Source organism: Sceloporus occidentalis, unplaced genomic scaffold (assembly GCF_023333645.1).
Source record: "Sceloporus occidentalis isolate IW3139 unplaced genomic scaffold, rSceOcc1.0.p SCAF_4, whole genome shotgun sequence".
NCBI classification, from domain to species: domain Eukaryota; kingdom Metazoa; phylum Chordata; class Lepidosauria; order Squamata; family Phrynosomatidae; genus Sceloporus; species Sceloporus occidentalis.
This window is the reverse complement of record NW_028316984.1, coordinates 131,059,009-131,082,744: the sequence shown is the minus strand read 5'-3', so window position 1 is coordinate 131,082,744 and position 23,736 is coordinate 131,059,009. Positions and strand designations below refer to the sequence as shown.

The following is a 23,736-nucleotide window of genomic DNA, read 5'->3' as shown; positions in this document are numbered from 1 at the left end:
GTTCTAGTCTAGACGAATGGTTCCCAAACTTTTTCAGGCTACTGGCTCCTTTCCTTTTGGGCAACAATCCTAGTGCCTCCCAAAACCTATTTCTTGATATTAGATCTACTGTCCTACTGCAGATTCAAAACAACTGATCTAGGTTGCTGCTCCCTTTGCACCTGGTCACCTTGGGAGCAGCTGTCACTGGGAGCATAGGCTGGACCAGGGGTGGAGAGGCCGGGGCGAATCCACCATGGTTCCCACTTGGGCTGAATCAATTTATTTCAGAATAAAAAATAATAATAATAACTTTTATTTCTATTTCCCGCCTCTCCCAATGGATTGAAGCGGGATTACAAGCATAAAATCACAATAATATCTAGATTACAATAAAATATCACTTAAAAATACAATTCAGGACGATAAAAACATCATCTAACATGCAGTACTACAGCCAAAAGTAGGATTTTCCTTAGGTTCTTCATAGAAGATCGGGTGGGTGGGCCCGCCATTAGATCCATCTTTAGTGCCTTCTTAAAGGCATCTAAGGTGGTAATAAGACGGATCTATGGCTGTATATGCCCTGTGGGAAGTTGTTGTTAATCTGGTCTGAGTATTCTAATAAATTCTTCCCAGATGTTCTGAGAGTGCGGGGCAGATTGTGTAGGAAGAGGTGTTCCCTCAAGTAACTCGGGCCCAAACCATGTAGGGCTCTAAAGGTAATAACCAACACTTTGTATTGTGCCTGGAAGCTAATTGGCAACCAATGAAGGGACATTAGAACCGGTGTTATGTGGTCTGACCTAGATGTTCCAGCGACCAGTCTGACTGCTGCATTTTGAACTAACTGACGCTTCCGAACTTGGTACAAAGGTAGCCCCATGTAAAGTGCATTACAGGAATCAAGATAAGAGATTACCAGTGCATGTACCACTGTTTCAAGGTCCTTTCGGTTCGGGTAGGGACGCAGTTGGCGTATCAGATTCAGCCCAAAAGAACCTGTAAAAATCAGCGTCTTTTTGATGCAGGCTAAATGGGCTAGAAGCATGCCACCCCTATCTGAATCGCTTCATCGATTCAAATGAAGTGGGAACCATGCCCATTTAAACTGAATCGTATCGAATCACAATCCGTCTTAAACCATAGTGGGAATGAGACCAGAAATCCTCTCACCTCTTGCTTGTGCATTCCATCAAGCCTACACCTATGTAGTTAAGGCAAAAGTCTAAAGAAATTTCTGATCAAAAGAACTTTAATAACATTTACAGAGAACTAAAAGCACATGAACAGACAGGTGAGGTTTTATATGTTTTGAGTAGGTGTTGGAAACCATTGATAACATCCAAGGACACTGCTGATGTGACTGGGAAATGTACACATATTAAAATACGTGGTATACACGTATTAGCATATACATGTGCACACATGCACACACACAAAAACATGTGCTATCGTGTGTCATCCTATCTATCCTGTGTACAGACCTCAGTCATGATTTAATTTTGGCCTGCTATCCTGGGTTTAAGGTTTTGAAAATTAACATATTCTGTGATTCAGAAGGGAAAACCCAGATAAAAACATGTGATTTGAGCAAGCTTGTCTCTCTTGTAAGTATAAGGCCCTATTCCCACTGAGGTTTAAATCGGATCATATGGAATTGTGATCCGATTTAAACCACTTTAGTTCCCATTGGCGAATCAATTTGGAATCGATTCACCAAGGGGGGTTAGAGTTTTCCCCCATTAAATCCGTGTTAAAAAGACGTTGAGTTTTGCTGCTCCTTTTTGGGCTGAATCGATCACAATCGATTCAGCCCAATGGAAATGAAGGGTGGAATCGAAGCCACCGTCAGAGACAGGGAGATGACAGGGCCAGCTGCAATGGCCCCTGCCATCTCCCTATCACCGGCTTCCCTTCCTCCCTCCTCCTTCCTCAATCTCCCTCCCCACTGCCACCCAATCCAAGGATGGCAATCCAAGGGTGGCAGTGGCCCCAGAGAACTCCTGGAGAAGGAGGCTGGGCAGTGAGAAAGGTCCAGCCTGGAGGAGTAGGAGGAACGGAGGAGAGGGCCAGCCCCAAGCCCTGAGAGCTGCCTCTGCCACCGCTACCAGGATCGGGACCTATCCAGCAGCAGCACTCAAGTAGACAGGCTGGCCGGCAGAGGGAAGGAGGAAGAGAGGGAGGGGGGAAAGGGGGGAGGATGGAGGAGGAAAGGAAGGAAGAAAGGAAAGAAGGAAGGATGGAAGAATGAGGGAAAGAGGGAAGGTTTTTTCCCCTTTTCTTTCCTCCTCCTCTATCCATTCTCTCCATGGCCGTTTTTTCCTTTTTTTCTCCTCTTAATGTGAACGACAAGGAAAGTAAAAGGGGAGCAAACGACCCTGGAGAGAATTTGCTTTCAAAATAATCCAGTTTCGAACTGGATTATTTTGTAAAGGGGAATGGGCCCTAAGAGTACTATGAAATAGATGTATTACCATAAAATACCAATTGCTACAAAATACCAATAAAAGAAGCTGTATACCAATTTTTTCTTCATGTGTTTAAGTAAAAGTAAGCTTTGTGGGGTGCAAAACAACTGCTCTGTGTGTGTGAGAGAGAGAGAACACATATTTTAAATGGCTGCTGACAATGACACAACTCAGAGTGCACCTATATCCCTTAAACTTTCTGGACTTACATGTATTGAAGGGGGAACTGAGAATGAAAAGAAAGAAAGAAGATAAGACATACAGAAAAGTTTCTTCTCCACTCTAGACTTAACAAGTTCTGGTACTGACCTACATATGGAGCCAGCTTGGTGTAGTGGTTTAAGCCTTGGATTATGATTCTGGAGGCCAGGGTTCAAATCTCCTCTTTGCCTTGAAACCCTCATTTGGTGTCCTTGGTCAAGTCACAGCCTCAGAGGAAGGCAAGGGCAAACCCCAACTCAACAAATCTTGCCAAGAAAACTGTGATAGAGTCACCATAAGTCAGAAACAACTTGAAGGCATAGAACAACAGCTGAACTACATACAGCTGAAGTTTGGTTTCAAGACCCTCCATGGATACCAAAATCCATGGATGTTCAAGTCCCATTAAACACAATGGATAGTAAAATGGTGACCCTTACATAAAATGGTAAAATCAAGGTTTGCTTTTTAGAATTTTTATATATAAATTTATATTTTATTTATATAAATAAAATATTGAATGCACCATGGGTGCTTGGATTAATGGATAAAGAATCTGTGCATACGTAAGGCTGTCTGTATCTCTTTGCTGAGTTGGTCACTCTCCACTCCTTCTCATCCAGCTATTTCTCACTGGCATACTAGTGGCTTAGCGGCCAAACAACCCAAACTATCTCCTGCATCCGCTGCCTTCTTGGGACATGAGGAGGGCATGTAAAATGTGGATTTAATATACTGGCAACCCTTCAAGCATTTGTGTTGTTCCGTTGCAATGCTGCCCAACTCAGACGCTCCACGTCAAACCATTCTTAGCAATTGCTATAGTTACTCACTGCTGCCTCCTCAAAATTCATTTGGAAAATATTTACAAGCTAGCCAAAGATCTGGGAGTTATTAAATCATTAGCAGAGAATAAAAATGTTTGCATACTGTTCCCATGCATGGAAAGAGTCAAGTTTTGCACAGCCAACTATCTTTCACACATGCATCTTTTAATTATTGCCATATGCTCTTCCTGCATGCTCTGATTATTAAAAGCATTCTTCAAAAGCATTTTAACACTGATTTTTCTGACAACCCAAACTAGTGGCAGTTTTGGACAATGTTGCAATCTGGAATAGCATAGACTTCATTCCTCATCTCTACATCCTCCAAAGCATGCTCTGGAACAAAGTGCCCCTTGTGATCTTTCTTATTCCTTATAACAAATTTTAATAACCGAACTTGCTACAGGTTGAGTCTTCCTTATCCAAAATGCTTGGGATTAGAAGTGCTTTGGATTTTACTTTGGAATATTTGCATACACATAATGAGATCTCTTGACAGCCAGCGTGGTGTGGTGGTTTGGGTATTGCACTGTGCCTCTGGAGACCAGGGTTTGATTCCTCACTTGAGCATAAAAAAACCCTGGGTGAGCTTGATCAAGTCATACTCTCTCAGCCTCAAAAGATGGCAATGGCAACCCCCTTCTGAAGAAACTTGCCAAGAAAACCTATGTATGCCTTAGAGTTGCTGTAAATCAAAAATCACTTGAAGGCACATGACAATAGCAACAACAACAACAATAACAATAACAACAAGCTATCTTGAAGACAGGACCCATGTGTAAACATGAAATTCATTTATGTTTCATATAAACCTTCTACACATAACCTGAAGGTAATGTTATACACAATATTTTTAATAATTTTGTGCATGAAACAAAAGTTTGCGTATACAAAACCATCAGAAAGCAGAAATGTCACTATCTCAGCCACCCACACAGACAATTTTGGATTTCCAAACAATTCAGAATTCCAGATAAAGGAGACTCAACATGTATAATGCTGAACTTCAAAGTAAACATGTGCCTCAGATAGGCAGAAATGACAGACGCTCTAGATGACTGTATTTTTATACAGGTTCCAAAGTCAGTATTTTGCAAATAGAAAAGGGAATAGATACTGAGAAAGTGTGTATGATTATTTACCATTGGCTCTTTCAAATTCACCCTTCCCCTGACCTCATGAAGGTTTCAGGAAAAATTATTAAAACCCAGAAGGAGAAAGATGAGGAGCATAACAATGAGGAAGCTACTAGAAGGGGATTTCATACTTCAGTCAGACTTTGAGGGAAGAAACAGATATGGTCTGCTGGGACCTGTATATTCTTTGATATCAACGTCATGCCAAGTGCTTGTGAAGTTCCAGCATTTGTAACTACAGCTTGATCCCATAGCACATCCATTACAAACCAAGCCAAACTCTAGAAACAAAATCTACTTTAGATGTATTATGAGGCAAGATGACTCATTAAAAATCATGATAATGCTGGGTCAAGTGTGAGGCAATATGAAAAGAGGAAGAGAGCATTATTGGTGGATACAGTCCTCAAGGAAGCCACAGCCCAGAGACTACAAGACCTGAGCAGGGCTACTGACAACAGGGTATCTATCTTGGAAGTCTCTGATTCATTCACAGGGGTGCCATACATCTGAGCTGACAATGGCAACTAACAATAACAACATAAACAACATGTCATTGCCTTCCTTGTCTTTTGGAGCTTGGAAGTGTGATGCTTTAGGCCAAGCATGGGCAAAATACAATGCTCCAGATGTTGTTGAACTTCAGTTCCCAGCCCTCCTCACTACTGGCAATGCTGGCAAGAAGCCGCAATCCAAAGTATACTTAAACTGACAGAATCTGATCCACTAGGAACACTCTCAAAACACTGGAGGCAAAGAACCAATAAGACAGATTAGTAACAAGTTGATTAAAACTATTAAAGCCCCCAAAAAGTTTTAAATGTAGGTTTTAACATTAAAAGCTTTAAAATTAAGATCACATCAGAATGACCAGTTATGCCAAACATTATTTCTGTAATGTGATAATTACTAGTGTCTCAGTAACATGCTTTTAACATTTTAATTGTGTGGTATTAAATTTGTATAAAGTTTTATAATTAAAGCATTTTAAGGCAGTAGTTCCTATTTTCTTTGTGGTTTTGACATCTGTAATCAACATGCTATTAATCCACCTCGTTAGTACCTGCATATTTAGGGTTCTTACATTTCCAACAATTTCCAGAATAACATAGTTTGATTTCCTCCACCCGACCACCATGCTGTGTAAAAAGTGAAAAATAAGAATTCTAAGACTTCAGAAATGTATGGTGCTTGGCTATTTATATCTAATTTTGAGCAAGCTGTCTAGGTGCATATTACAAGAATGCTAATTACAAGAATGCTAACTCCAAGAAAGTTAAACTGATCAAGAAAAAGTTCACGGGATAAACATTTGTGTGTATATTAAACAGACATATATACAGTACCAGGGATTCACGCTAGGACCACCAGCATCTGCAGTCTAGAAGATGGAATAGCACCCAAAGAGAGCGTGAAACCCTGAAGAATGATTCCAGATGAAGTAAAACTGACAGTTGATGAACCAACAGCCTGATCTAAGTACAAGGAAGATTCTGTTATTCCTATCCTACCATGTGGCTGTGTGAAATTATAGAGAACTGCATGTTCATCAGTTTCACCACAGAGGAATGTTTCACAGAGTGAACATTTATTGGCCTTGTTCAGATCCAGTGCTAAACTATAGTTCAGCATTCCAGAAATGAGTTTACTTAAACTTGAGTATAACATCTTTCCCTTCCATACTGCAAGACATAGGAAACGCTGACTTCCTAATTGTTTTGTCCCAAGAGCGATGCTATGGACTTTGGGTGTAGTAAGGCCTCTGGCTCTCGGGAACACAGCCAGAACAAAAGACTTGTCCACAAATTTCTTAAGTTTTCAAAAGCTTTACTGGTTATAACACAAAAACACAAAACGGATCTCCTTTTTCTCAACAGTCCTTTTCAAATACAGTGGTACCCCGGGTTACGAAAATAATTCGTTCCGCCGCCGCTTTCGTAACCCGGAAACTTTCGCTAGCCGAAATGCCCTTAGGCGCTAATAGCGAAAGCCGCGATTTCGTGTGAAATCGCGCCGGAAAGCACCAAAAATTTTCTTCGTAACCCGGAATAACCTTCATAACCCGGAAACATTTAATTACATGGATTTTTTTCGTAACCCGGAAATTTCGTAAGGCGGCGCATTCGTATCCCGGGGTACCACTGTACCTTGCTCTCTCTTCTTGGTAGATTCTATCTTTCTTCTTCTGAGGACTATCTTTCTTCTTCTGTGGACTTATCTTTTTGTCAAAGGAAAATACTCTCTCCAGGTCTGACTTGGCTGAAATCTTACTACACACTGAAACTACTAGAGGGAGACAGCATAAAGACCCTGGGATTTCCCACAATCCTTGCCTTTCTTAAAGCTGTAGATTTCTATTTCCCCTTCTAAACTAATACATAGAAAAGCTAATATAATCTCAACTAAATATATGTCTCAAGAGCATCAAAGATGCTCTGGAGGCATGACACTAATCATATTCTGGTTGTACATGAAGCAGTTTCTGATCTTGGCTTCTTTTGATAAATCATAGTTTAAACTGCAACCTTTTCCCAATCTGGTTGCAACAATATTCATTTAAATGAGGATGCATACATTTCTAAACTCCTCCGTGCGGCCCCACTTGGAAGTGGGACTGGCAGTGCTTGTGTCAAATGCTTGAGGAGATTCATACCCTTAATAATAATCTATGGCTTGCCATTATGATTGACCTGGGCTGTTACAATCCACTGATACAATAATGAGTGGAAAGAGACAAAAAGCCGAGGATATTATTTTATCTACTCTTTTTCAAAATTATTCCCAAACTCACTTATCTGAAACTCTATTGAGTGCCCTAAGCAAGCCCTGTCCTAAAAACAGCCACATGAAGCAAGTGCAGAGCATCTTGCTTCAAAGAGCCAGTGTTTTACAGGTACATCTCATGTAGGACCAACCTAAGAAGAATGCTTAGGTGAGAGGTTTGTGTTGTTGTTTGCTCTGTGCCTTCAAATTGTTTTTGACTTATGGCAGCCCTACGGCAACCCTCATGGAGTTTTCTTGGCAGGATTTGTACAAAAGGGGGGTTACCTTTGCCTTTCTCAGAGGCTGAGAGTGTGTGACTTGACCAAAGTCACTCAGTGGCCGAGGGGGTGGGGTTTCAAACTCTGGTCTCTAGAGTAGTAGTTTAGTGCTCAAACCACCATACTACACTGGTGAGAGGGTAGAGATTCTTTATTTCACAGTAGTAGATCTTGCCAAGTTTTCTTTCAAATAGTTCAGTGGGCATATTTTGTAAATAGTGCCATAAATAACTTGGATCATAGAATCATAGAGTTAGAAGAGACCACAAGGGCCATCTAGTCAAACCCCCCTGCCATGTAGGAACTCAAACACTGATCAAACATTAATCAGAACATTGATCAAACATTGATCAGAATGGAGTCTACTTTACTGATTTCTGCTGCAAGGAGTTCATGAGTAAAATTTAAATACAGTGAGAGGTGTGTGTGTGTGTGTGTGAGAGAGAGAGAGAGGATTAAGCCAAAGCTTCTTTGGGATCTACACAGCCATCACAACACATCAAAAAAGTCAAGGAATCCCCTTCCAGTCAATACCCCTGAGTTGTTGATTTAGTTAAGAGAACTACATACACAGGAAATGTTTATGGATTTTATTAGATATGGCCTTGGCTGGTCTTCAGAGGGCGCAGCACACAATAGTCAGTAGAACAGCCAAAGTCAACTTGAGTTCTGACCCTAAAAGGGCTGAGATTATCTTTTGTTTCATTCCCAATATGCTTCTTTTGTAATGTGGAAGTTAGATATGCCATCCTCAAAAACACAAGAAGAAGAAAGGAAAATATATACCCAGTCATCTGTGGAACACTGGTGATGGAGTAGGCAATTCTTTTTATTGGCAAGGTCCAGCTGGTTGTCATAACCACAGTACTATGCTGCAGGTTCATTTGTTAGATAAATCTTGAACACTATTTTGTAGCATTTTACAGACTAACATGTTTTAATGTATTTTAAGCGTTTTAATCTTTTTAAATTTGATTTTAGCATTGAATTTGTTTTAATTATTGTAGTAATTTAATACTCTTTTAATATACTGTACTATTTTTGTATGTTTATTAACTGTACAGTGATTTTTAACATTGTAAGCCACCCTGAGTCCCAGCCTTGTGAGAAGAGTGGGATATAAATAAATAAATAAATATAATAATAATAATAATAATAATAATAATAATTTTATATGGCATAAGCCTTGGTAGACTGCAGCCCAATTTAAAGAGCCCCAACTCTTTTTTGTAACAGGTCTAATTCTGAAAATTAGAACTCACTCTCACACCAGTTGAAAGCAGAAGACAGTTCCCACCTCCATTAGGTTGGAAATGATATGAGCATAATATTCCCACGACTATTTGGTTGCTTTTTAAGGATAGTTCCTAATATTCTTTGCATAGGCACAACAAGAAACAGTTGGTCTCTTTCTACAAGAACTGTTTGTACTGGAAAGGTCATTTTGACATCAGAACGTAAGATCAAATCCTAGATAGAGTCTTCTGCACAATATTAGTTTTCTCACATGCTGTGGCACCATCAAGTAATCCAACCATTTAATCCAACTGTTGCTAGATTCTAAATCTAAAGCATGCACTGAAGCTAGCTGAGGCAAAGATACAAGATAAAAAGTGGGCAGAGTAGAATAAGAAAGATCATCATTGAATAATAATTTCCCTTCCCTCATCCCATTCCTCACATTACTGTGGGATGCTCTATCCACCCATCCTACAGTGAAATCAAGCAAGTATATATTGCTATTTATCACTACAAAAGTTGCTAGGAGAGCTGCACATTTAAGTCTCAGAAAAATGTATGCCACTGAACTAAGGCAGTGTTGCTCCTTTATTTAAGCATGTTGTAGTTGAAGTGCCCAGCCCCTGCTCACTGACCATCACAAGCCATTAGGCTGTCCCACAGATATCTACAGGTTATAAAACAACAACATATTTTTAGAAAACCCCTTAATCTTTGTATAAAGTAGTTTCTTCAATCAGACCACTGTTCTACCTAATCCAGTACCCTCTACTCTGGCTTTATACAGTTGGTTCCCCATATCCACAGATTCTGTATCAATGGATTCACCCATCCACAGCTTGAAAATATTAAAAAAATATATACATTCCAAAAAGTAAGCCTAAATTTTGCCATTGTATATAAGGGTCACCATTTTACTATGCCACTGTATTTAATGGCTTTTGAACATCCACTGAGGGTCCTGGAACCAATCCTCAATGGATACTAAGGGGCCACTTAAGTATTTTGGATTGAATTATTGTGATGCAGGTGGGTCACTATTATAACTATAAAACAGATAACTTTCAAAGGGACAGCAGTGATTAATCACTGTATATGGTATTTCACAGGCAAAGACTTTTCTCTCAAAACCATCACTTACCCTCCCTTGTTTGATGGGAACAAGGGAAAAGGCCTTCTCAATGGCTGTTTCCCTAACCTGGAACAGTTTCATAACTGGCCAAAAAAAATTCACACTGCTCATGTTTGAGTCCAGTTCTGAGCAGTTTTGAGACTCCATCCCCCCCCCCCCCCCCGGTCTTAGGAACCTAAGATAGGAGTTCTTTGCGCACTTGAACTTGAACACTGACTACAGAATTTAGCATTCAAAAAGAGCAGTAGCTCCAAGCCAATTGCTTTATAAGCAGGATGTCAGGTGCTTAATGGGAATTAAAAGCCATGCAAGGCCCAGATATATTCTGTGATTAGGACAGGTGCCAAATTCACTCAGGGTATGTTCACACACATTTTTGCACAGATACGAAGAAGACTAGGAATGGGAAGGGCAGCAATGAAAGAACTAGACAAGATCCTAAAGAGTAAAAGATACACAACTGAGCACTGAAGTTAGACTCATCCAAGCCACTTTATTCTCCATTGCCATGTATGGATAAAAAAGCTAGACAGTGAGGAAAGTTGACAAAAAGAAAATGACTTCATTTGAGATGTGGTGCTGGAGAAGAGTAATGAAGATACTGTGGATAGCCAAAAAGACAAATAAATGGGTTCTTGAACAGATCAAGTCTGAACTCTCCTTGTAAGCCAAGATGATGAAACTGAGTGGCCATATCATGAGAAGGTATGGCACAGTAGTTAAGACAATAATGCCAGGAAAGGTAGAATGTAGTAGAAAGCGAGAAGGATCACACACCAGATGAACAGACTCAGTTAGAAAGGTCACAGGCCTGAATCTACAAGACCTAAGCAGAACAGTGGAGGATAAGGGGGCTTCGAGATGTCTCATCCACAGTCTCCATGAGTCGAGGTCGACCTGAGGGCAGCTAACACAACACAATTTCATCTAGACTCATTACTATTTGGGATATGTATCCTTTATGAGAGATATGTATACCTCCACCAAAATATTTGGCTGTGCTGGATATTTAAAACAGTGGTACACACTGAAGCATAGCTTATACTAGTATAAAAACTTCCCGACACCCCTTGGATATCCCCACATTTGTGTGATCACATGAAGCTGGGCAGTTTACTCCTTCTGACCTTTAGGTGAGTAAATAGCATGGACAAATCTATGCATATATTCATCCCTTTTCTGATGCAGAAACAGAACTGGAAAGAGTAACTCATGTTCCATTCAGTGCCACATAGCACTGCAGAACTATTAGGGATCTCATTACTCAGATTCAGATAGTGGCTTGAACAAACTGCAAATAAAGTCTCTCTTGAGATCTCTGTAGCTTTTGGATATTAGATCAGTTTGAGCCTGCATTTAATATTAACACATGAGCTGCAGTGTTATTTTTCACTCTCACACTACTGGAGTTTTTTTTTTTTTTTAAATGCAGCAGCTGTGGAGTTTTCAAAACACTGCAGTATGGATCCAACCTCTTCACTGGGATGATTATATTCTGCTGAAACTGAGTGGACCAACTCAGGTAACATGTGGATTTTGATGGCCCACGCATTATTTTACTGCACTGATTCAGAACAGGCTGTTACACATCAGGACTACAGGATATATTATCCTCCAGGTGTTGGTCTGAAACACTCATCTTCCTGCACTACTGGCTATGCTAACAAAAGCCCATGTGAATTGCAGTCCAGTTTCAGCTGAAAGACCACACTTTTTCCATACCTGATGTACATACTGCAGGTATCTGGAGTCATCCAATAAGATTATTGTTGACACTATACATTTTAACTTAGCAAGATCTCTCTTTCCATTTATTTCTGTGCCAAATGCCAAAGTTCAGAATGGTAAAAGGAACAAAGGATGATTACACAATAGTCAGGCATCCCATAATATCAGTGAAATATATGAATGAAGTACATGTTTCTGAAGTGAATAGAAAGGATGTTTGGAGAAGTGAGAGCCATGTACTACATCTTGACATTTGGTCAGGTGAGAGCTATGTACTACACCTTGATCTTTGGGCTCATTAAACAGGCTGGAGGGGAACTGGCTAAGTGGTGAAGGGGTTAGTCAATGTCCCCTTACAACAAGGCAGAGTTCCAACTTTCTATCAATATCAGTTGTTAGGCCTTTGTTGAAAAAGCCATCCCTGAATCCTTCTATAATGGATAATTTGCAATCAGTGTCTAACATACCATTTTTGGGCAAGGTATTGGAGCATGTTGTGGCCTTCTAAGTCCAGGGGTTTCTGGATAAAATGGATTATCTAGATCCATTTCAATCTATTTTCAGGCCTTACTATAGAACAGAGACAACTTTGGACACTTTGGTGGATTAACTACACAGGTAACTGGACAGGGGAGTATCTCCCTGTTGGTTCTGCTGGACCTTTCAGCAGCTTTCAATACCATCAATAATATGGTGTAACCTTCTGGTCCACCTCACTTGGATGGGACTTGGAAAGACTGTGTTACAGTGGCCCTGTTCCTTCTTGCTGGGGCTAACCCAGAAGATGACACTGGGGGATTCCTTGGCTACTGGCCTGTGGGGTTCCTCAGAGTTTTCTGTTTTGTCCTCCATTCTATCTAATATACACATGAAACCGCTGGGAGAAGTTGTGTACAGTTTTGGGATATGGTGCCATCAATATGCAATGACACCCATCTCTACTACTCCTTTCCACCCTAAATGAAGGAGACTGTCTTGGTCCTTAACCAGTGTCTGTTCTAAGTATTGGATGAGGGTAAACACATTGAAAATTAATGAATATAAGAAGTGTTTCTGGTCTGTCAAAAGGCAGTTCAGGGAATAGGGATTCAGCCTGTATTCGATGGGGCTACTACAGGTTCACAGTTTGGATGTACTCCTGGACTCAGATTTGAACCTGGAAGCCCACGCTTCTGTGGTGATCAGGAGTGCTTTTGCATATAAAAACTTATGCACCAACTACACCCATTCCTTGAAATGCTGGATCTGGTTTTGGTTGTACAGAATTCTGGGGGTTTTAGTTTGGTGAGGCACTGGAGCACTGTGGCTGAGAATTTTTTAAAACCCTCCCTAAAGTGCAAATCCCTGGATGACATGGTATGTTGCTCTGGCAATTAAAATGGAATCATGGTACTATATTTGTGTAGTGTGAAGGACCCTTGGTTTTTACAGTATGTTTTTGCCCTGCATAATGTACATGCCAAAAGCACAATCTCAGGAAGCTCCTTGCCTTTCAGTTACTTTCCTCTGAAGTATCCAGCTCTGGCCAGTGCCCAAGTCAGTCTATAAAACAGCATAAACAGCCAGCCATTGGTCCTTAAAGTTTCCATTTCAACTGCTCGCTACTGGAACACACTGGAGTTCTCAGCCAAGAAATATCTGAGACTACAATAGCAAGAAATAAGAGGCAAGGAGGAAACCTCAAGAGACAATTGAGTTCTGGGCACCACAGGACAAGATATCAAATTGGAGGCACGTGAAGAAGAGATGTAAACACACCTGCAAGTGAAAGGTATGGTAAAAGATTAACTGGAAGAAACAAATAACACCTTGGTATGTACAAGGGTCACATGACTGAAGAAGATAAATATATGAATGCATGTATTAGGAGGCTGTGATCTAGCCAGGAAGTAAGGCAATGGAATATACATTACTGTCAGCTTCAAGGAACTTATAATCAGAGATGTTTCTCCATTTCCAAGCCCTATACCTGAATTAATAAAAAATTTGACACCTACGTTTCTTTTTGCAAGTCTTTTTACATCCACCAAGCACTCCTTTTCCTCCTCATCCCCTGACTAGCTAGAATTTTTTAGCAGCCTAAGCATTGGGATGACAGTGGAGGCAGACTAAAGCAGCACAGATTTTCAGTGCTGGGTTGCAGCAAATAATGCAGTAAATTCTGAATTAGAAAAAAAATGTGACACTACTCCAGATGATCTTTCTGTAGCTGTATGTGCCTGCTTACTACAAGCAAGCTGTCTCCAGAATCCCTTACTTGAACATGTGTGAATAGCAAAATAAAGAAAAGGGGAGAGTAGATAAGCCTGCTTCACCTGCTACACCAACATGTTAAAAACAACAACAACATAACCCTATAAGTCTGCCCACCAAAATAGAAATCAAAAGGGAAACAGAGACAAATGAAAGAACAAGTAATCCTCGGATGCATTTTGGAAGAAGGCTTCAAGTGGTCTTTAGCAGGTTACACAACATTTTGTTTGCACAGGCAAGGCTTGCCTGACCTGGTTGTTTCATTTTATATGCACAGTTTGTTAATTTTGAATAAAAAGTTTGTTAAAATACATTGAACTCTTTTTTTTTTTATCATATCCCTATTTTTTCCACACTATTGCTGCCTCTGGTACCAAATGTTCTATCAAAGAAGTAAAATGAAGTTAACTGCATTAACTGAGGTATCACTGGTAGATTAAAGCAGATCAATGTTCAGTTCTTTGGTCAGAACCCATAGTTACTGGCACACCAACCAGCACCACATGGGAAGTTGCACATATGGAGCCTGTGGGTTTCCACTGCCAGTTTCTCCAGCAAAAGTTGTGAAACTGGATTCCTTGATGACAGCTGAGTCTTTCTTTCTTTCTTTCTTTCTTTCTTTCTTTTAGTCCTCTAGGCAGATGGATAAATTTAGAAATATCAGCTGGAGGAAAGCATTTTAAACTTCTCCTACCTATACCTAGCACATTTGCTATAGATTGGGCTCTGTTTGCTTATTTGGGAAGGGAAAATGCACATCACAGATTTAATACAGTATGCTACTTAACCTAGAATTTGCATACTTATAACAGGGCTTCATACTACAGACATGGCAGCACACTGCAGCTGTTGCATTCCAGTCAACACAAGAAATCTTCTTAACCAGTTACAGAACACATCTCTGTTGATGATCCTCAATTGACCATTTTACAATTCTAACAAGCTCAGATTTCTTTTGTGAATACACACATTTTCTAGAAAACAAATGGCACCTAAACTCAGGCCAAATGTTACAATCACAAGGATATTCAAAAATAGGTGGCTTGCACTGACATTTTGCTTCTAAAACTATCTGTGAGGAGAGTTCAATAAACAAAATACTGTAAAACCCACAATTGGAAAAGAACTCAGTTTTAAAACACACACACGAAAACCCTTTTTTGTTGTTGTTGTTTAGGCAAGGATTTTTTTGGCATTACTGTTTTGATGAAAACAGTATTATATTATATTATTATACTAATAATGTGAAACATTCTTTTATGTATTAGAAAGCCTGATCAACCATGTTTTAATGCTTTCTAATATTAACAATCTAAAGTTATTAGGCTTTGATATGATTTATATTTTCCAATAAAACTTTGGGAATTATACTGATAAGTTGGTGTTGGTAACCTCTACAGTTGGCCCTCTGCATCCATGGATTCTTTATCCACAGATTCAACCATACATGGCTTAAAAATATTTTTAAAAAAATAAATGCAAAAACCAAACCTTGATTTTGCCATTTTATAAGGACCACCATTTTACTATGCCATTATATTTGATGAGACTTGAGCACCCATGGATCCCTATAACCAAACTGCAATGGATACCAATATAGGCCAATGTGGCACAGTAGTTTGAGTGTTGACCTACAACTCTGGCAACTAGGGTTCTATTCCCAGATCAGCCACAAAACCCACTGGGTGACCTTGGGCAAGTCACAGGCTCTCAGCCTCAGGGGAAGGCTATGGCAAACCTCCTCTGAACAAATTTTGCCAAACCCCATGACAGGGTCTCCTTAGGGTCACTGTAAGTAAGGCACACAACAACAACATAGGACTAAACCAAGCAGTTAAGCAGCAAAACATGTTTTTTCAGCTTTCTCTTGTACAGGAGGAAAATGAGGAAAGGCTATACTTTTACCAGGGTTCTCTGGTTAAAACCATAACTTTTTAAAAAACAAACCAAAAAACTCACTCCTTTTTTAAAAAATTGACTATTCATATATTTTTAAATACTGGCTATCTGTTACTATTTTCCAAACCTCTTATTAGTACAGCAGCTGCTGTTTGAATTTAAACATTTTAGCTTTAACAGTTTCTTGCCAGTTGTTCACTGTCAGACCAGTATCTAGTGTCATTTGCTTCTTGTTAATTTCTTTATTTTAAAGTGCAATAAATGCCATTCTGAAACAAACCATTCAATTGCCATAACTTCACTCAAACCAATTTGCACTAAAAGAGCACTTTTTAAAGAACAATTATTATTTAAGGTAGTGGCCATAACATCTGAAATGCATTCTCCAGCCAGGAAGTTCCCTGGACCTCCTCTCACCACTGTACTACCTCTTCTGAGTTCTATAACTTGGTCAGACATTGTCAGAGCGGTCTTGAGCATAAAAACCCACTGTGTGACCCTGGAAAAGTCACACACTCTCATCCCCAGAGGATGGCAATGGCAAACCCCCTCTGAAGAAATTTGTTAAGAAAACCTTATGATAGGTTTGCCTTAGACAAAAATGACTTGGAGGCACACAAAATCAACAAATGCCAAGCGAGGGGACAGCACCTGTTCCTTGTTCTGCACTCTTTTTCACCATCTCTGGACATCAGAGGGGTGGACTGCCTGTTAAGGTTGCTCTGTCTTTTCAATGCAGTATGGAGAGGGCAATAAAAGAGCAGCTACTTTACCTTCTTGCTCACTTCCCTGCGCATGAGTTCTACCACAATGTTAGAAAATGGCCTCTATTATCACAATCCATCCCCACCCACATAAGAGGTGAGTGGGCAGACGACAAAGATGCACAAGCAAGGTGTTTCTCCAAGTTTTTATCTTTTCAGCTTTTGCTTTCTCCTTCTGGAAGGCTAGGTTCTATTTCTACTGCCGCAACAGCTCAAATTGATAGTATTCTTCTCAGAGTATTGGATGTAGGTGACCAGAAATTATTAATTTCTCCCAAAACACCAGGAACTGATACACATATTTGGCTGTAACTGTTTCTACACACACACACACACACACACACAAACTGCCCAGGGAATGGCAACCAATGGCTTGGAAACTGGCGCCAGTCAAGGGACCACCACTTGGAGTAACCCTGTTCTAGATGATAGGTGAACAGTCAGAGGGAGAAGCAGTGGTCACTTGCCCTCATCTTCCCATGTCAAAAAAGAATTGAATGGAGGTAATGCTACTTCTACTCATTTGGTCTAGTGAGGAGGCAGGGTTTGAGGAGTCATCAGGAAAACATGTAAACTGGAGAAGCAACAGCGGTTCCCCACCACCACCACTCTGCTCACCTCTGGGCCAAGGGTGGGTTAAGCACTATTCAGTTGTGGCTCCACTCAATGGTTCAGTGTCTTGGCTAGCTCCTTTTCCTGTGGAGTTTGTGGAGTCCCCCCCCCCCACCAGCCCAAACTCCTCCAAATTGCTTGTGGCCAGATCACATCCTATTGAAACAGAATAAGGAGTATTTTAATCGTATAGGCAAGCCCTAGACAGCCAGCATTGGGTAGTGGTTTGAGTGTTAGACTATGACTCTGGAGACCAGGTTTCGATTCTCTACATCACCATGACACTTGCTGGGTGAACATGGGCAAGTCACATGCTCTCAGCCTCAGGGGAGAGCAAGCACAAACCACCTTTGAACAAATCATGCCAAGAAAACTCCATGAGAGGGTCACCTTGGGGTCGCCACAATTCCAAAAAGAGAGAGAAAGGGTTAAGTAAGTTGGACTACAACTCTGGAGATCAGGGTTCGAATCCCAGCTCATCCATGAAACCCACTAGGTGACCTTGGGCAAGTCACTCTCTCTCAGCCTCTAGGGTAGGCAATGGCAAACCTCCTCTGAAAAAAATCTTGCCAAGAAAACCCCATAATAGGGTCACTTTAGGGTAGCCATAAGTAAAAAAACAACAAGCAGGCAGGCAGAGATAGCTATATAAATACACTCTCTAGCCAAGATTCCCATGGTGCTCAGGTGGGATCACTGCCTTTTCCTGGCTGCAGAAGTGGCAAAACTGAGTAAAGCCATGAAGTATGAGGAGCTAGCCTGGAATATTCCTTTCCTACATTATCTTCCATGTTATCTTTTGTTGAAGGTTCAGTGGAAAAAAGATGAGGGATTAGTTTTTTACAGCTTGGAAAAACTAGAGTGGGCCCTTGGAATCTGCTGGGATTTGATTCCAGGACCCACTGTGGATACCAAAATCCATGGATGCTCAAGTGCCATTACAAACAATGGCATAGTGAAATGGTGTCCCTTATATAAAGTGGCAAAATTAAGCTTTGCCTGGCAGGGAGTGATAAGACAGGCCCAACTTCATCAGGGCTAGCCAGAGCAAAAAGAAGACCCTCCCTCCAGTCCATCTGCCATGGTCCAGGCCTCAGAGGAACCACTGGACTTGATTCCCTTCCTCACCACCATTCTCTTCCCCTTTTGTGTCATGTCTTTTTAGATTGTAAGCCTGAGGGCAGAGAACTGCTCTGAGAGCCTTTAGGGCTGAAGAGCAGGGTATAAATACCATAAATAAATTCAAACTGTGGATGGTTATGGATAAAGAATCTCTGGATATGAAAGGCCAACTGTACTCTTTTTTAGACAACTACTTTCACAATCTCCACTTGCCATATTGGGAGGAACAGTCCAAAAAAGTTGACTTTTCTAAGCTCTATGTTCTTTACTGTTCACTCCTTCATAGAGTGGGAAGAGACCTCAAGGGCCATCCAGTCCAACTCCCTGCCATGCAGGAATACGGAGTCAAAGTACTCCAGCCAGATGGCCATCCAGCCTCTGTTTAAAGACCTCCAAAAGAGATTCCTTCATTCCTTTACCTGCCCAATCAGTTGTTTCTTTTTCAGAAAAAGAACAGCAACATCAAAATCCCTTCTTCAAATACGTGTGCAGTTTTTGCACACAGAGCTAGGCCCTCTCTCTCACACACACACACATGCCTTCAGAACCAGCCCAGTGACCTCTCATTAAGATCAATGGGAAAAAGTGCAGCAAGCCTACACTTTGGCATCAGAACACAACAGTTTGGACTTTAGACGTCTGGCTAACACACAACTCTGTGTGTGTGTGTGTGTGTGTGTGTGTTTCCACTGATTCCTACAAGGGCTGAGCGCTCTCATACAAACAAGATTAGCAGGAAGGCAGCAGCTTCAGAACTAAGGAGAAATTGCAGTATTAAAATTCCAGTGAGACAGCTGCATTGCTATAAAAATGAGTGTTGTGGCACCTGGAAAACTAACCAATTTATTTCAAACAAAAACCCATCAGTGATACCTTTATTGGTCAACCGAAATGCACAATATACTTGAATAGCTCCATGGGCTTCGAAAGCTTGCAACAAGTACATTGTGCATTTTGGTTAGCCAATAAAGGTATCACTGATGGGTTTTTGTTTGCATTTGTTAAATGGTCAACAAAGCTACCCCTGAATGTTTCCAATTCATTTCAGTTTTTGTGGCCTGCCACCCAATGCTGTGTGTGAAAAGGAAACTTGCTTCTGCTCCTGTGGGAGGGGGAACTCTGAACTTTATTTCTAGTTAAGGAAATAAAGGGGGAATTTACAGCGCTTTATAAATAAAGGTTAATAATAATAATAAAGCCCTGCTCCCCTGTCCCTGCTTTCCACCCACAGTCTTTACCTGGAAAGTCCCTGTGAAAGTGAAAAGAAAGTCTTTCCCAGCACTGCCTCCCTTTGCTGGAAAGGAGATCTGCACCTACTGAACTTCTGCCTGCCTTGAGGTTATTTAATAGTAATAATAACAGGAAGGAACTGGAACGGTGCCAGAAAGAAATGGCAAAGCTCATCACAAAGGGTTTTTCCATTCCTTTCTTCTCTGAAAAGGCGGCCCACTTACCCACTGCCAAGACCAAACAGCCTCCATAAATAAATCACTAGGTACAGTAGGAAAGATGGAGTGGCAAAGGGTTGGGGGAACAGAGGGGAGGGACTGAGGAGGAATCCTGTGTTATTCTGAAGCTGGCAGGCTGCCTAAAGTGAAGTCCTGATGCACAACCCCCCCCCTTTCCTTTCTTTACGGGGCATACTTCAGCTTCCCCTTCAGGGACCTCCAGAGCAGAGTGACCAGACTTGGTCCTCCTTTCCCAGGACATGTCCTCAATCTCAGCCTTCTGCCCAGGAGGCATTCCAAAGTGTCCTCCATTTTGAGCAAGCATGGGATTTATATTTGTATGAGCGTTTTGCCCCCTCCAGGCAAACCGCCCCTAAGTCTCCTACTTGGACGAGTCACGCTCTCTCAGCCTCAGAGCCTGGCAGTGGCAATGGCAGAAACCCCTCTGAAGGAACCTTGCCAAGAAAACCCCATGATAGCTTCGCCTTAGGGTCCCCATAACTGGGAAAGGACTTGAAGCCACACAAACACACACTCACACAGAGACACACTCTCTCAGCGGTGGCCAGGCTTGGTCCTCCTCCTTTCCCAGGACACGTCCTACATTTAACCCTTCTTTCTATCCAGGGGGAATTCCCCAAGGTCCTCCATTCCAAGCATGACCAAAAAGCTAGAATTCACACTTGTGTGTGTGTTTGTGGCTTTCCTGGCGTCCTCCCTTTCCCTCGCATGCCCTCCATTTTGAGGTGGCCAGCTGTCCTCCTTTTGCAGTGAGCAGGGCGCCCTGGATTTGGCGGGAGCCCCCCAAACGCCCTCCATCCTTCCGAGCACAACTAAGGATCAGACTAGGTTCGGGCGTGTTTGTTTTCAGCTTTCCTGGGGGCAGGTCCTCCATTCTGAGATGGGGAGGCAGCCCTGGTCCCCCTGAACCCCTCGCCCGCCCCCTAAAAGCCTTTCCTTTGCCCCCCACCTAACTAGAAAGTCTGAGCCCGGGTCCCTCAGTCCCAGGGGGCTGGCACCCCCAGGAAGACCCCCAGCGACCCTTGGAGCCAAGGCGCAGAGAGGGGCAGAAGAAGGCATACCTGAGCTGAGCAGCCCCTGGAGCTTGCTGGCAGGCAGAGGAGACAAAGTAGCTCCTTCCTCGTCTCAGCCCAGCTGCTGGCAGCAGACCTGCTGCATTCAGGAGGAGGAGCAGGAGCAAGAGGAGGAGGAGGAGGAGGCCAAGGTTAACCCTGCCTGGCCCAGAGGAATGCCCAAGCCACGCTGGCACTGCCCCACTGCAGCCTGGCAAAGGGAGACCTGGCAGTGGCGTCCCTAGGGTTGGTGTCACCCCCTCATTGACCTCCTCCTCCTCCTCCTCCCATTTCACACCATATAGGATCCTTGGGGGGAGGGGATTACACTAATGTTACTCCTAGTTCATAATTCCCATCTATACCGCTGAATGCCAGGCTAATAGTTGTGGCAGAAACAGCTAGCAATTTGGTTTTTTTTTTATTACACCTTCCAAAAAAAAGAGGAAAGAAATTCCTGAACCATCAGAACACACACCTTCCCCCCACCCTCAAAAAAGAAAAGGCCCATGGAGGACTGTGCATGCTAGAGAGAACCAAATGTTGGTTACTGTGGGGAATGGAAACTGTGGGGAAAACCATGTGGGAGAAGAGATGGAAGAGGTGAAATGAGTGCATCTCATGTGTGAGGAACCAATGTGCTATGAGAACCTCACGGGTGTAAAGGAACAGCAATCTTTTCCCAGTGTGCCAGAGACAACCATATTTGTGCTCACTGACTATAATTGTTTCTTTCTTTCATTCCTGGAAACCTAATAGGGACCGACTGCTCATTTATTGCCTCCAGGAGAGGGACCACCATTCTGAATAGGATTGGAATAAACGCAGTGATGGCGAACCTATGGCACATGTGCCAGAGGTGGCACTCAGAGCCCTCTCTGTGGGCACAGGTGCCGTCACCCCAGCACAGAGTTTGCCAGAGTTTGTTACTAGAAAGCTAGAGGGACATGGCACTTTGCAATAAATAAGTGGGTTTTGGGTTGCAGTTTGGGCACTCGACCTCTAAAAGGTTGAGAGCACTTCATGCTGCAACATTTTATAAGGAGACCACTATGGTAGTACTGGAATGTTCAGTACATGCCAAAAGAATGCAAGCCTGATCAGAATGTGTTTTTTAAAAGAACTGCCTGCTTTTTTAATCTAATAGCAAAAGTAACCCCAAAATGACATGGTCCAGCCTAGTAGGTTTTCTTAGCATCACATGTGAAGCTGTGCCATTTTACGTCTAAAATGTGCTTCAATGGGGCCTATTCTTCAGCCATCAAGAGGACTCAGCAGCTGCAGTTTTCTTCCAACAACCCAGGCTGACTTCAGTCCTGGATGCATATGCCAATATCACTTGATAAATTCACTCCATACTAGTTTGAATGTAACACACAATACAAACACAGAGCATGTAGCAAAAGGCTAAACTGAGCATTTGGCATCCGCATGGACAGCTAGGTGAAATCTGTGCCTGCCCTGTATAAAATTAAACTATTGTCTCTGATCTTCCTATAAGAAGCATCAGTAAGAAACACCAGCAGAAAAGCAAGTACATTTCTCTTCTGCATTAGCAAATGGTGGCTGTGGCACTTGTGAGAATTCAGAAATCTAATTCTTTCATAACAGTCTGTCTGCTTATTGAGATCATCTTTGGAGATCCATGTATATCATTGGCCCTCCATATCTATGGATAATTGCATCCACAAATTCAACCATACTACTTGAATTGAAGAATAGGATTTGAATTGTGTGTCAACACTAGTATATCAACATCAGTGGGCAGAGAGTGTCTTCCACTGAACCTATGGAGATTATTCCACCCAGAAAAGGGATGGGAGCATACCAGGATGCTCCCGGTTCATATCACACTAGTGCACGAAGATTATCAGATGATGTCGTGAGGTGTTGCCATAATCCCATCATTATCACACAAATAAAGAGGAATTCTACAGGTGCTTTTTTTCACAGGACTTTCCAGGAATCAAACCCCAGCAGATACCAAGGGCCCACTGCAGATATGTGAACATGCATCATGTGGGTTAATGTAACATCTATACTCAAACAAGCAATTTTTTCTTTCAGGAAAAGATTCAAAATATCAGTTCAAAGTTACACACACACACACAGAGAGAGAGAGAGAGAGAGAGAGAGAGATCAAAGTGTTCGTTCTATGCCTAAAGTTATAGTTTACAATTTTTATATTCCAAAAGATTTCTTTGGGGAGTATGCTTGTTTCCTCTAGAGGACATGACTTCTGTTGCTCAGCCCTAGAACTTGATGTGCAGACATAGTATTTGGATTCCAGGCAATTTGGCTAGGAATACATACCTTTGAATCACAGCATGCACTAGTTTAAATGTTTATTAAGTCAGGATCAAACCATGCTTTTGAATGTTTCTGCAGTCCAGGCAGTGAGAAATGGCACTCCTGGCTGTAGTATGTATTGTTGAATATATATGGAAGGCTGGTCCTTTGAAGAGGCAACAATGACTGTTTAAAGTAAAAAAGGAAAATAATATTTATTATAGGAACTCCAGCTGAGAAAGATAAAAATAGGATGCTATGGAAGCAACATGCTTGGGAGAGAGAAAGGATGTGGTTGAAGGAGAAAGGAGCTGAGGCCACCCTGTTTATATTAGTTTACATAGAGAGGCGACCGATCAGGCAAGATAAAGAGGTAATGTCCAGTAAGCCCAGACCATCTGTTCCTATTATTAATGCCCCTTGTACATACCGAGCTAGGACTGCCAGATCTTAAGGCCTAGCTCCTTTCCCCCAGTACTCAGGGCAAAAAGGAGAAATCCCAAGGGGGAAAGTAATGCCTTG

The 23,736-nt window shown here is 41.8% G+C and overlaps 1 protein-coding gene across 5 annotated transcripts in view; it reads right to left on the bottom strand.

Moving 5' to 3' along the window:
• Positions 1 to 23,736, bottom strand: part of LOC149314617 (CD82 antigen-like) — a 114,976-nt gene that overhangs the window by 71,221 nt on the left and 20,019 nt on the right. For 2 of the 5 annotated variants that reach the window (XM_089521485.1, XM_089521491.1), the window contains exon 1: positions 20,935 to 21,016. The exons of 1 other annotated variant lie outside the window; for it this stretch is intronic. The gene's annotated coding sequence lies outside the window, so the exon portion shown is untranslated. Of the gene's footprint in view, positions 1 to 5,960; positions 6,014 to 6,761; positions 6,820 to 20,934; positions 21,017 to 23,736 lie in introns of those variants that run through there. 2 more of the 5 variants (XM_089521486.1, XM_089521488.1) reach the window with 2 other exon arrangements.